At 32.2% G+C, this 15,400-nt stretch overlaps 1 long non-coding RNA gene across 1 annotated transcript; it reads left to right on the forward strand.

Annotated features, from left to right (window-relative positions):
- Positions 1–2,698: 2,698 nt before the first annotated feature.
- LOC148275544 (uncharacterized) lies at positions 2,699–14,828 on the forward strand. Its single transcript, XR_015824003.1, has 3 exons — positions 2,699–2,731; positions 2,966–3,038; positions 14,785–14,828. It is a non-coding gene; the product is annotated as an uncharacterized LOC148275544 (long non-coding RNA).
- Positions 14,829–15,400: the final 572 nt, after the last annotated feature.

Below are 15,400 nucleotides of genomic sequence, written 5' to 3' on the forward strand. Positions count from 1 at the left end.
ATAAAACTTTTATTTTATCGGTTGGTTGAAAGAAATTGCCAATAAAGCAATAAGCAATAGGCCCGCCGATGTACAGTTAAAATAAATTAAATAAAGTCCAAAAAATACGGAAGCTAATTTGAAATTAATCTAACACCGTAACTTCACACCATTAAATGCAAATAAATTATATTTTTTCATTAACTGATGATTATATGATGACATTAGTTGCTAGAAAGATCATTTAAGATTCACTCGCCGTGAAACTAATAGAGACGCGTATTTGAAATATGTATTGAATAAATCTAAAATATTATTTATGCCCGCTATTAACGAGTAGAACAATATTAATCGTTCCCCCAATATTATTATTTATACCACTCCGGAAGGTAAACGAAGCAGAGGCAGACCAAAATTAGGATGGCTGGATAATGTGGAAAGTGACCTAAGAGCAATTGGCCTGGCGAACTGGAGAAGAGCCCCAGGCTGCGGAAAGGAATTGAGACAGATTCTGGAGGAAGCCAGGGCCTACAACGGGTTGTAGCGCCACTGATGATGATTGGATATATATTTTGTGCACTGGTAAAATAATCTAAACAATTGTTTTATCGCGTTTTAAGTATCTTTGACAATATAAAATACTTTGAGACAGTGTATAACAATGGGACTCAAATGTTCCAATCCAATTTTCTGCCTTTTTTATATTTTTATTATAAATTATTTAAAATTAAAAAGAAGTTGATTCATTATTTGCAAAAGGATCTCAAAACTTCTGATTTTTATTTTGTTCTAAAAAAGTTAAGTTATAAAGGAATTATATATTTCTAACCGAATTTAAGTGATGAATTTGGTCGAAATTTACATTTTGTTATTATTATTGTATTAGAATGTTACTTATGATCTGCTGTAACAAATAAAGTTCATTTTAAAATTTTTGAAGGGAATAATTGTTGTGTTTTATCTATGAATACAGTAATTTTCAAGTAAAAGTAATACAAAAGACCCACTAATGGCCAGTTGCACCAAAAAAAGTAAGTCGCGTTTTAGTCAAAATGGTCAAAAATTATATAATAACACACCCATATAACATTATATAAATAATATAACATTATACAAAAATTATATAATAACACACCCAGTCGGCTTGAAAAAACACTTACTAGTAAATTATAATGTCAAAAAAAATACAGTAGGAACCTTGTTTTTTATTATTTAATAAAATAAAAAAATAAATATTGTTAGAAAATAAAAATTGATAGTTTATTTTGCAGTGGTTGATTGTAATCATTGACGTATTAATACACGGACGCACCCTTTAGCGTAAAATATGTTAAGAAGTAATGACCAATGTACCTATAGTTACTGAGTTGTTTATTTACCAGGGATGCATTTAACGAGCATGCATACGCTACCAAAAATGGGAGGAGACTCATTTTTGGTGTACAAAAAAGTTTGTATTTTAATGGTGACAAATAACATTATTTTTTTGTGGATCTGAATCATACGCTTTCCTTAAATTCCTTATAATTTTGACTCATTTATTCCTTTTCACTGGATTTTGAGGAATGCAAAAATAATATTAACTCACATTTATTATATAATTAAAACGTTTTCTTATCAGTGCGCGTAAAAAGAGTTTCACAATTGCGCCGTTTGGCGTAGTTTGCCGTTTACAAAAAAAAATTATTTATATTTCAATATTAATTGTTTTGAGCTTTGTTAATGACACATGAACAAATGTTTACCAATGAAAAGTTGAACAATCATTTTTTGAATGTTTACCCGAAAGATTTTTATATGCTTTCATGAAACAAGCGGGCATTTTGGTTTCAATTCTAAACGTCAAAACCCGCCTAGTGGTCAAAGAACGACTAAATACGCGTTGAGCATAACTGAGCGTTTGGGCATGAGTTGAGTGTCATAATTTTTGAGGGCTCAAGGCATGTCAATGTTTATTAATTAGTTTATTTTAAAATAAATAAATAAAACGAAAAATAATTATAAATTAATTAACTAAAACTTGAAGAACGAAAATATACACACTTTAAAAGAGTTATTGCTAAAAGGAATATCTTCCAGCCACTAAAAAAACAGATTGGTAAAAAAAATGCTAGGTTTATGGAAAATCATTGAAATAGTTTATAAAAAATAAAAGCGTTGTACGATTGAAAGTGTTCTTAAAGAAAGGAAAAATGGCTGTTAAAGATCAAAGATACACAAATTGAAACTCCCAATAAAAGTTTATCGCCCTCTTTATTTTCGTAAATAATAATATCGAATAAACAGGGGTAGTAAATATGTACATAATATAAATATAACGGTTATTTTATAAACCTAGATATGTAGGGTAATTAATATTTGACACGTGCCTTTTAAGTACGAACTAACAGTTTTAAACCCCTATGAAAATATACCACGGATAAAATATTATATAGAAGATTTGAGTTAATTCAAGTTATACTATTTTGTTTTCGGAGTGGCAATAATTTGTAAGATTCTTTTTTTCTCAAGAAACAATAAAACCAAACTGAATCAATTGGTTTCTACTACTAACTACTTGAACTAACGTAACTAAAAAAAAAAAAAAGAATAAGAAAAATGTTCTCAATTGAAATTCTGGGAAAATTTAAATTGGCCTAATCAATTTGTTTTGGTTAATTTTATTACTGTTCAAGAGTTTTTCCACTAAGTTTGGAAAATTAATGTTGAGTTTGATTATGCAGAAGTCTTTTGGTCCATCTACAATACTTAGGTATTATATTCTTTAAAAATCTACTTCCTTTACCCTCTTCTGCCTGTTATTTTATTCATAGGGGTATGTTGAGACTATTAAACACCTCACGTTGACCAAGGACCAGTTGCCTAAAAAAAGTTCATCAGATATAAGGTTGGGGGTAGTGTTACTTTTTCAAATTGAATTTCAGTGACTCTCATTACTTTTAATTGATATTTTCACAATAATTATCTTGTTCTTATTCTGTTATAGGACGTGGTGATTTTTATTTACAGTATGTGAAAAATTGATTCCGCGCTTGAATAACTTTTGTATCTTTTTAAACGTAGGTATCTTTATTAATTTTTAATTAATTATTTTATAATATTTACAATAAATGAGGCGTAAAAGCAAAATATTATTTTTGGGAAACTTTGCCATGTATTTTGTATGCAACTGCGTATTGCAAAAGCCCAGTATGCATGTTAATATGTTAAAAAAAAGGTTTGCTTTGGCAATTTTTTTTCCTTGCCACATATTTTTTACGTTTTGACAAAATTCCTTTAAATAAACTTACATTACAGACGAAAATTGTATAGTGAAACAATTGGAATTGACTTTTGGGTTTGTACCACAATTTATCGGAATTGTATCACAACAAACAGCATTTATCCTTATTAAAAAAATATAATCAGTGCACTGTCGTAAAATAATTTAATTTTACAATACGCCCTGGGAATATTTGCAAAAATAATAAAGGTAAGTACAAATATAGTATTAATTTGAAAAATCAACCAAAACACTTTGTTTTTTATTTAAGATATGTAGAAACCAAAAAATTAGGCTGCAATGCAAAATCGAAAATAAAAAAACTATGAATAAAATCGTTATTTGTGGATTTCTTACATTTAAGATGCAAAAATTGCGTTGCCTTCAATACTTGGGAAAAACCAATCACGAAACCCATGCAAGTTATTCGTGTTAGAAAAAGTTATACATATTTCCTTAGTTCATTTTATTTTCTATTAACTCGTTACCATATGTATGATACTAGCTGGCAGCGGTAGATTTCTTAGAAAATTAAAAAATACGACTTTGTACTTTTCCCATACTTTGAATTGTATTTAAAAATAAACTGACGCTTTAATTATTACAATTTAAGCCTTTTTTTACCACACATTAGGTCATATTTCTACGTAACACCACATCTGATCACGATAAGAGAATGAAGGCACGAAAGGCAATTACCAAGAACTAAAAAAAAAGCGGTGCCAAAGAAATTTGATGAATAGGTATACGAACAAAAATTTTCTATCACTCTCTCGCGCGAAAGACAATTGCACGTCGCGTCGGACTAAATATGCTTCAAACAAATCGAGGTATCGTTGTTCCGTTAAACGCACCCAAAACTGAACCTATTTAAAAAATACATATATATTTATTGTTTATGTATATTATAAAAATGAAGTAGAATTTTAATCCAATAAACTTGTTTTATTTTGGATACATTACCAAATTGAACCAATTTTGTTTTTTTCTTGTGAAAGAATCTGAGTGCAATTGTTTGTGTCATTTTCTTTTCGGTTTTTTAAAATAATTTAACATATTGTATACCGCGCGTCCGAAGAAGACAGATAGAACTGGGTTTTTGGATGGTCCTAGCTCGCACAAAATAGTATTTTTTTAAAAAGACATAGACGAAGATATGAAGAAAATTCAAACCTTGTTTCTTATTAAAACGCCGTTTTTTAGCGCCTGTAATGCGTCTATTTAATAATTTTACGTCACGGTATCCATGGTGCTTCTAAAAATTTATTTCACTTATATTTTTTTTTCCAAAGTTTTGTGTTTGAAATAGGTTGTTTGTGTATTCTGAAATTAATAGCCGTGAGAGAGAAACTCGTTAAAGACAGAGTAAATATATGTGTGACGCCCGAAAATTTAAAATTTAATCAGAACTTTAATTCAACATTAAAAGTTCTCTTCAAAGTAGGCGTCAAAGCGTATAATTCTATGAAAGGCTATCATCTGTCAAAGTATCCACTCGTCGATCGTTCCCGCCATAAACAACATTTAATTACGATTTTCCATGGATTCGAATTTCAAAAGTTTTATTTAACGATGGCGGAGGGTAGATGCCTACATATTGTGACATTTCGCCTCCTACTAGCAGCTGTCCTATTTAATAAACGTAAACATTTGAAATGTAATGATGTTTAATTCGCCATGCGGATTATTCCGGTTGTCACGTCGGGAGGTTCTGAAGTTAGCAACACTTGTTCTTGTTTATAAAATACCATTTGATTATTTAGCAGCACAGAGTTGCGTTTTGTTTTTGTACCTGGCAACAGCGTGTAGTAATCGTGGAAGCGCATAAATTTAAATGATTATCTTTATTAACACCTCTTGCAATTCCTGCTTGCCAGTGGCGAATTTTTTTGCTATTTTCACAAAATAATAAATTATCATGAGTGCAATTCTTCTTTACGTATTTTAAAAATACTCTTATTCAGTACATATAACTATGCGAGAGTCAAACAATCAACTATACACTTCATACCAATAACATAATCACAAGATTCTTGACAAAAAGACAAATTAAACAAATACAAACTTCAGTCTAAGGGTTTTTGAGTATTATGTGCTCTATGTGCATTCTCACATGTAAATCATAGTATATTTTATACTTTATATTTTAAAGCTGCCCAACCTTATAAGGGACTCGGTTGCGGACTCAGGGGTCGGAGGCTTGAGGTTCAAACCCACTCTACCTCAACATGATTTTAATTTTCTAATATTAAGTTAGTTGGCCCCTAAAATCGTAATAGTGTGGGAAATCGTAAGAACGCAAAAAAATATTTTTTATTCCCTTCAATCCGTGCCTCATGTTTGAGGATGGTGATTACGCCTGACTCCAGGCATGGCTCGTCTGTGGAAAGTCTCCCTCCGTCCGGAACGGTCTTGTGCTCTTCTAAAGGCATTCGTCAGTGATGATTCTGATAATTCAGTGACTGTGCCGCTCCATCTTGTCGGTTGACGTCTACGCGACCTTGTCCCTTTGACATTTCCCAGGAGGATAGTTTTCTCCAAACTATCAGATTTTCCCTGGAAATATGCCCAAACAATTGCAGGATTCTTTTCTCGCACATGGATGTTAGTCTTTCTGCTATGTCCAGTTCCTAGAGAATAGATGCATTCGTACGTCTAGCCGTCCACGGAATCCGCAGCATTCGCCGCCAACACCACATATCGAAAGCTTATTTTTTATTGAAGAAAATTAAATTGTTATGCCGTACTAAATTGAACAAATAAAGTTCCAGTTAAATTTATTTCAACAGAGAGGGAAAAAGTTTTCGAGAAGGGAATATGGAAGTCTAGGCATTTACAGGGCTTATGACCTGTCATTGGCTGGTTTAACTCTCTAGCACTTTTACTAGCTCTTTTACTTCACAAAAGTCAACAGATGGAAGAGTTGAGGAAATGTGGATGTTCAAACATGGGCAGAATGGTGAATGTTACACAGTGTGTAAAGTGGCCACTTAAACCAGCCAATGACAGGTCATAAGCCCTGTAAATGCCTAGACTTCCATATTCCCTTCTCGAAAACTTTTTCCCTCTCTGTTGAAATAAATTTAAATACGAACAACCCCTTAGGGAGGAAATCCAGCCAGTCTGCAAGCATTTGGACATAATCAAACATTGTTAAAGTTCCAGTTAATTTGGCAGTTGTTGCTTATGCTATTGTGAATCAGTTATGAATTCACTATGCTAATTGTAATTATTTCATTTCTACACCGATATCAACCAAAATACATTTTTACCGCTAGAAGCGGATATCGGGAAATAAATGGAGTTTTACTTATGTTATAAACATCGCTCTACTGAAATGAGAGAAAATGATATCCGACGAGGTTCTATTCAACAATATTATTATTTTTCCGGGAGAAATTTTCTAAAGGTTGGCTTGGGATACTTTTACCTATGGAAGTATGGAAACTTACTTCGTTTTTCCATGACATGAGTTTTCAATATAAATTATATGGGAAAAGATACCCAATCAAAAGATAGTTGCATTGAAAATAAGTTCAATGAAAGTAAAATTATATTTTAATTTACATTTACAGCAAGATGAATAACATTATTGGGAAGAAAGTATGAAAGTTAAAGAATAATACCTAGCGTCAATACAAACTATTGTCAGAATTCGTTTTTACATAGATCGTGTTCCACTTTTATCAGCTTTTTTAACCATATAGATATCTATCATACAGGATTTCAATTATTTTAAAATAGTGTATTGAAAACTTTTGAATAAAACTCCCGTTGATCCCCCTTTCTCTTACATCACTTCACATCACAAACATTAATATTATTCTTTTTAATAAAATTTCTCTACTGAAATTTGTATTACTGCTAAAATCGCTTTAGCGAAATTTTATCAACTACCCATGATTTAAAATCTTCTCCTTATATTGCTATTTCAAATTTTAAAGATTACTTGCTGTACCTGTTATTCTTTCTTTTTTTTCTGCTGCATTGACATGTTTTTATACTTTTAAAGTACATTTAATTACTTTTATTGTATTTGTATATAAAATCAATATATTGCTGCTCTTACTTTAATGTGTCATTAATTTAGAAGATGTTTTTTAAATTGACTTAAATTTATTGTCTTATATTTGATTTAAAGGTTCTTCTCATCGTTTCTTTGAATCCCTTAAAATATGTTTGTGTATATTTATGTTTTTCCTTTTCAAAAATGTTATGACTATTTTATTTTATTTTTACATCGGATCATGTTTTTCATTAAATTATTATGAAAATAAAACTTTGTTATCAGTGTTACACAATTTTATTATTTTACAAGAACACAACTTGGTGGATAAAGAAAACCGTTATGTGTGTGAAATAAAACCAGAACCCTGGACGAGTGGTTTCGGTTCGATGCCTGCTCTCAGCAAAAAATATAGTTTTTTTATTTTTTTTATCATTTTTTTATTACATATTAAAAATAATGTGCAAAAGTAAACAAAATCTAGATCACACCAAACAAATAATAAATGAATGTAAATTATCACAAAATATCAAAAATACAAAAACAACTAAAAAAACCACTGGAAAAATTAAGCAACACAAATATATTTGGACTGGATAAACACAACTTTACACCTTGAAGATTCGATTATTGATTAGGAAATCCTTCAATCGTTTAATTCTTTGCTGCGAACTGGTAGAGTTCTTTGCCTCGGCAGGAAGCTTATGGAATAATTTTGATACAATATATTCTGTCGTCCTGCTTTCATAGAAGCTTTGTGCTCTAGACTCTACCAGTTTCATGGCTGTTATCGATCTTGTTCCATGTTGGCGACTGAGAAGGCTTTTTTCCTGATCCAAATGCTTTATTATTAGCTTAAAGTGGTAAAGTTGCTTCACCGGAAGTACCCCACAATACTTAAATAGGGTTGTATCATCTTCTTTGCAATTTTTTTTTTTTATTCATTTTTTATTTATTTTTTTATTTTATTTCATTGGAAAGCCAACAGACATTTATACATTTAAAAGAATCAATTATACCATAAATACATATCATAAAGTCCAATTAGAGGCTTCCACATAATATTGTTATTGTAAATGTTGTCACATAAAAATTATACATAACATAAAATAACTAATCATACAAAACTTATAATATTACTAGAAATGTAAATGAATATTGGTCACACAGTTGCACATTACAATAAATAATACAACTATAGTTGACCATACAGTGTTCATTTATTATGTGCCTACATACAGAACTGCACATCACCTGCATAATATAGGCTGCGGATTCAAGGCGCAACATCATAACTTGAATTATTTTTGGAAATTTCACTTTTAAAGGAAGTAAAAGATATGTTATTAATATCAATACAATTTAATTTCTGATTACACATATGGCAGGTTCTATTTACAAATGAATTTTGAAAAGATTTGGTTTTACATTTAGAAATTTTAAAAAGAGATTGGTTTCTGGTCTGCGTTACTGGGACTCTAAAATTAATAAGTGACAGAATCTTAGGGCAATCTATCATGTTATTCAAAGTTTTATACATAAAAATGGCATCAGCCATGTTCCTTCGAGTTTGGAGAGAAATCATTATATTAAAAAATCTTTTCTGAAGATTGTAAATTAGCCCAAGACAGAATTCCGTATGATGTAATTGATTCTGCAAGACTTATGTTAACTAACTTAAGTAATTTAAAAGGTAATATTTTCATCAGCTGATGAAGTTTTATCGTACATACTCTAAGCTTTGTGCAGATGATGTTAATGTGATTTTCAAAGTTGAACTACTACTACTACTACTACGACTACCATCACGCTATTTCCCCGTAGGGGTAGGCAGAGAGAATGAACCGCCACACACGTCTATCCTGGCATACAATCCTAGCCTCTTCCACATTCATACATCTTGTCATACATGCCCTTCGGTTATGTCTGCTTTTGACATGACTAGACTTAAGATTTTGGTTTATCTGATCATGCCACGTCTTCCTTGGTCGTCTTCGTCTAACGTTGCCGTTCATTTTTGCCATATATACTTGTTTTACCATTCTCTCGTCGTCCATTCGTTCTACGTGACCAAACCATCTCAGAGACCCTTTCTTAATCTTATCAATTATACTTGTCTCAGATTTACACTCTCGCCTGATTTCATCATTCGTTACCCTGTCATACATTGATTTCCCACACATTCGTCTAAGAGATCGCATTTCAACCGCGTTCACTCGGCTTTCATCCTTCCTCTGCCAGTTCCATGTTTCACTTCCATACATAAGTGTTGAGTTCTGTTAAATGTTTAGCCAAGGTATTTACAATCACTTACAATTTCTAACATGTTACGTTTACATGACGTAGTGCCTTCGGGTGACTTGTGAGTGGTTGACGCGTTCGTCTACCATTTTTGAGGTCCTAGATTTGATTCCTGGCAGGATATGAAATATTGATTTCAAAGGTTGCTTAAACTACAACATATCATTGTCCATGAATAGACACATGAAGCGTGAGTTGTAATTAATTATGATCAACAAACAAAATAACGGCATTTACAGGTCATGTGCCCATTAAATGCCTAAACTTTTGCATCCCGTTTCATAAATGTTCTCCATGTCAAAGTGAACAATTGTTCACAATGAATTCATTGTGTTTGAATATTTGATGAAGCTCGGCGTTACTTATAAAATGGTGTCATTTCTCTCTTCTGTAGAATCATGAAGCGAGTGTTTGACAAAGATTCTATTTAACAAGTCGGAAAACTTGTACTGAAATTCAGTGTTGAATATGCAAAGATTGTTGCTAATTAAACGTTCCCACAGCTAGTGGTAGCGACAAGCCTTACGCAAATCGGTCTCATAAGTTAGAAATATTTTACTTACCATGCCCTGTGAAATAATAGAGTACCATTTCAAATAATGTATTATTATACAGAATGTTCGCCGGAAGGGCTTACAAATTTGTTTGGCCGCCATTTTGGTAAACATGAATTTTGACAGTTCATATTTGGCAGTCCTGAAGTATAGACGTGGAAAAATTATTACACAAAAATGCTCAATAATAAATTAACGTGCTTTAATTGTAAAAAACATTTTTTCAAAATCAATAATCACTTGGGATGACTAAAAGATAACGTGAATTTTTGCTACTACATATCAAAAATCAAACAACTTTGTTTTACGCCACTATTTTTTTTTCCGTCGATCAGTTTCAAAGCTAAACAAGCTTCTTTCTAAAAGTTTACTAAACTAATGAATTATTTCCTATTAAATTTTATGTTATCAGTATTCTGCAAATGAAACGAATGTATCAAGTCTTTTTTTCTTGTAAGGGTAGTAATGTGAGCTGCACATGTTCGAAACTAGACAGAAAAAGAATTATATCACTATTTATCGTTTCGAGAAAGATTTTGAAAAAAATGGCACCGTAGCAGATAAAAACAAGGCTGGGCCACAACGTAGTAGAAGATCAGCTGAACATATTAATTTATGTTGTCCTGGAAAGTGTTTAAAACAATCCGTCAACCTCAATTCGACATCGTGCTCAAGAAACTAGACTTAAGACAACAATTTTGGAGGATATTACGCATAAAGATTTGCATTTTTATATATTTATAATAATTCATTTGACACAAGAGCTTCTTCCACAACACTATTTACGACGCCGCACATATGCTTCTATTATGTTACAGCTTGCTCATGATAACCATTATTTTCATTCCGATTTAAATGAATAAGTCAATAAATAAAACAGTTGGTACTCGTCAACCAAAAATCCTTGAATTATTCATCAGTTACCTTTTCATTCATAAAAAGTGACAATATGGTAGGCTATGTGGTCTGGAGGAATCATTGGCCCTTACTTTTTTGGAGACGAACGTGGCGTTACGGCTTCTGTTACTTCTATTGATAACTTTTTTGCTTTGGGTTTGATTAATATGTGATTTAAACAAGACGATGCAACTTTAAATAAAGCCAATAGAATTACAGCAAGATTTGTTTCTACAACAAATTATCTCAAGAAATGGTGATGTCGATAGGACTCCGCGGTCTCCGGATTTAACAGTCCCGGACTTTTTTGTGGGGACATCGAAAGAGTTAGGTTTATATCAACAAACCAGTAACACATTTGCGACGAAATTTGAGAAAATATAATAAAAAATTATTTAAAAAGACCCAGGTTTGTTAAGCTAACAGAGGCGGACATTTAGCTGTCACTGTCTTTCGTTCGTAATTTCCAACATTTAATAAAGCATCAGCGTTAAAATTTTACAACGTTATTTTCCATAAAGTTATACAAAATAAAGTATCAAATCTTCCCGGTGAACATTCTGTATAAGAGATATTCATAAACTGGAAATTTCCACAGGATTAACGAAGGGCAACTTAACCTATTGTTTGAGACCAATTTATACTCTTATACTTACGCACTTATACACTGTCTAAAACATTTAAGCTTCTAAGTGAAAATTCTTGGTAGAAGTTCACTGTAATTTATTATAGAAATAAAACACGATTGATACTTAGATCTAAAAATTTAGAATCACAAGTAATTTGTTTCATTCTTCGAGACTGATATCTTTATTATAAAATTAAGTGTATATACACAAGAACAATTAGGATAAAGAATTAAAAATTACATGGTAGTCATTGACTGAAGAACCTTTTTACAAAGTAATACTAGATAAATACGAGTTTATATAATGTTATTTTAATAAATGAAAATACAATTTATATTGTTGTGGTTCTTCTTTTATCAAGTTCTTGATACAAACGTAAATACTTGTACACAAACTTGAAGTATCTCCTTCGGAAATATTAAAAGGAACATATATTAAATATCAAATGATAAAAATGTGCCTATTTACAGACAGAAAATTTGATTTTACTTCAAAGGCAATTGTAGAATAACTCAAATAAAACTAACATTCTATTTTAATCAGGACCCAGAGCTCAGTATATGTCAATGAAGTAAACTCGAATTTTCATTTCGAAAATGTAAATATTTGGATGAAAATTTCAACTAGTATTCTCGAAGATCTGTAATTAAACATGTCTAAAAATTAGTCTCGTATAAATATATTTTTTTTTAAACAGAAAACTCAATTTTACTTTATCTACGATTTAATATAACTCCCTAGGGCGCTGTTCGCTTTCGTGGTTCAGTTTAAAACATACATATGTAACTATTTGCAAACGAGACGGTTTTTATAACGGTTTACCATTATCCTCCTCTTGTTCACCTTTTTCTTTTTACAGGTTTGTGATTAAATGTCTCAGACGAAACCACAGCCATTAGTAAGTTCCCTTTTAAATCGAGTTAACAAAGTTTACAATTTTGTTGACGCAGACTCCAAATTGAGTTAGGCAGTCAATCGTATGATTGGAAAGGAAAAAATATTTATAATACACACGAGAATATTATCGATATACGAAATTCTCCATGGAATCGATTGACGCAAAAAAGTTGGTTTGAGAGTTTTCTGTGACTTGTAATTGATTTTTTTTTACAAAATAAGTCCAATTCGCTTAGAAAAACAAAAAGAAAATCATGAAGCGCGCAAAAGTAAACTGAGCAAAAAAAACATGGAAATAATACGAATTAAAAAAAAGGTTAATACAAATGGGACGTGCTATTCTGAATTAATTATTTATTTATTAGGTAAGTACATTTAAAGTTCTTCGAATTTTATTTATCCTTTAAATTTCTGGATCATTATGTTGTGTGGCCCTCATTTTCTTCTATTTGTGTAAGGGTCTGCGTAATCTTACATCCATTGAATTTGTACCAAGTATCAGTCGTCACTGTATGCAGCTAATCCAAAATCGATGTTTTTTTTATAATTTATAAAACTATTAAATTTTTCGGCCTCGTGATGTAATTGTCAGCTCGTTAGCCTACCATGCAAGAGGTCTCGGGTTCGGTGCCCGACATGGTTGATATGAAATATTTATTTAAAAGGATGTTTTCACATTAGACTATTTTATAGTCCATAGACTGGTACCTGCAGCGTAAGATCATCTTACCTTCATGTAACAAAAATGATCAAGATACGCTGCGATTGGTGTACCAATGCAGTGCCCTATGCACCATTAGGTGCGGAAAGGGAATGATGATGATAACATTTGTTGTATATTCGGTCCACTTACTAATAAGCAACCGGATTGAATTAAAATCGAAATATTCAGAAAACTATTTTTTAACAACAATATTTTGAGTTTGTCCAAATTTTTGTAGACAAGGACTGGATTTAACTCCCCGGGACGCTGTTAACATAAAATATTACATCAGAGATGAAGAACATTTAAAAAAGGCAATATAGAAGTCTAAATATGGGCAGAATGGTGAATGTTACACCAACCAACCAATGACAGGTCATAAACCCTGTAGATGCCTAGACTTCTATATTGCTCTCTCTAAAATGTTCTTCATCTCTGTTGTAATATGTTAATATTTTTCAACATGTTTGGTTTCTCCGCACCCTTAGTATTTCAAGGAGCTTGAATACATAATTGGATAATCATCCCCCGTGACTACCTACAATACTAAATCACATTATTCAAGATCCCTTATTAACGCATCATCAGTACCCGTACACTAGCACCGAGTTTAAATGTCCAGATTTAAAACGCGGCCTGAGTTCGTCGCGAGTGATTGAATATTTCCCCTTTACTGTCAGGGGTCGAAATGCATTCCATGTTCTCCTTTACTCTGTTCGTGAATATCGTTCGGGGGATGAAAGAGTCGGGAAATGAACCAATGCAAACATAATAATATCGGTAATGAGACGACACGTGCGCTGCACGCGACCCTGGCGGCAGACGGACGCACTAAATGGGCAGCCATATTGTAGCAAACGTCAAACACACGGATATGATTTGCTCAAAATAGTGATGTAATAAGGCGTGCGAATCTACTTACGCAGCTAATGCGTATGTTTTATAAATGCGTTTTGAAATACACTTCAGGCTAATAATTATGGTAACAATGAACCCATGACGTCGAAGGAAAACCTTCAATATAAAATACAGTCAGTCAAAAAGATAATTAAATAACATTTTTTTCAAAACAATAATTGAATTTTATGTTGGCAAAGGCAAATTATAAGTGACTTGTTTTGTGATAACGCCACGGATTATTTCAATAGCTAATTATCTGTTGTTTTTAAAGTGACAGCGCCAAAGGAAATCCATAAGAACACCAGCATTCTTTATTAAGTACCTAATTTATACTCTTTTTCAAACCGTCAGTTTATGATGATAATCTTTTCAGACAGAAAAACTACCATATAATAGTAGGAACCTACCCATGTACCATCTCGAGCATGTATTAGGTTTTTTCGAATAAACTGTGTTTTAGTTGTGTAAACCTAATTTATTACAAAGGTAGCAAAATAAAATATTAAAGTTAGTAAATGACCTTCCTTATTTAACAGAAACCAAAAAAAATATTTAAACAGAGACTGATATTAAGCGAGTGTGTGACATCTGGAATAATTATTTCTGCGTGTTCCTTAATCGCCCACCACCCTCGGACCTAATCGATATTTTTTCAGAGGCTGTTTAAATAAATATCCCTGAAGTAGCCAATATCCTTGACCGTTCTTTAACCACTGATGAAACCGTCAAGGCGGTGAAATTCCTGAAGAATGGGAAAGCGCCGGACGAATATGGAATTAGTTCCGAGCTGATAAAAAGTAGTTTGGATGCAATTGTTCAGCCTCTTCACACTTTATTATCAAATGTCTGGGATGAAGAACGTTGTCCGACGGACCATTATATGAGTAAATAAATAAAATAAAAAAATAAAAAAAGTGTCTCGACTTTATTCTCCAACTGAATTTCAAAAACATACGCAGCCGCCTCCTTTAACGGTTTCGAGGGTGCTGTGGTGGACCTGGCTTAGGCATGTGCTACGGATGCTTTGGGAGAGCCCTGATTCAGGTTTTTTCTTCTTTACACCAGCCGGCTTCCACCGCGCTTTCCCGGAAGGCCGTCGGTGGCGAATTTTCCGCTTTATTCGACGGAATTAAGGCACACAAGGAGAGTGCTGGCTGAAGGGTCTCCAAAGGCGTTTGGTGATGTTCACATGTTTCACATAGGAGCGGATGTGGAAAAAAATGATTTTACTAAATAGTTTCAATTTTGAACTAGATGAAAAGTATTTGTACC

The sequence above is a fragment of the Micrasema longulum genome, unplaced genomic scaffold (assembly GCF_059751315.1).
Source record: "Micrasema longulum isolate JH-2025_06_02 unplaced genomic scaffold, ASM5975131v1 h1tg001400l, whole genome shotgun sequence".
Lineage (NCBI taxonomy): Eukaryota > Metazoa > Arthropoda > Insecta > Trichoptera > Brachycentridae > Micrasema > Micrasema longulum.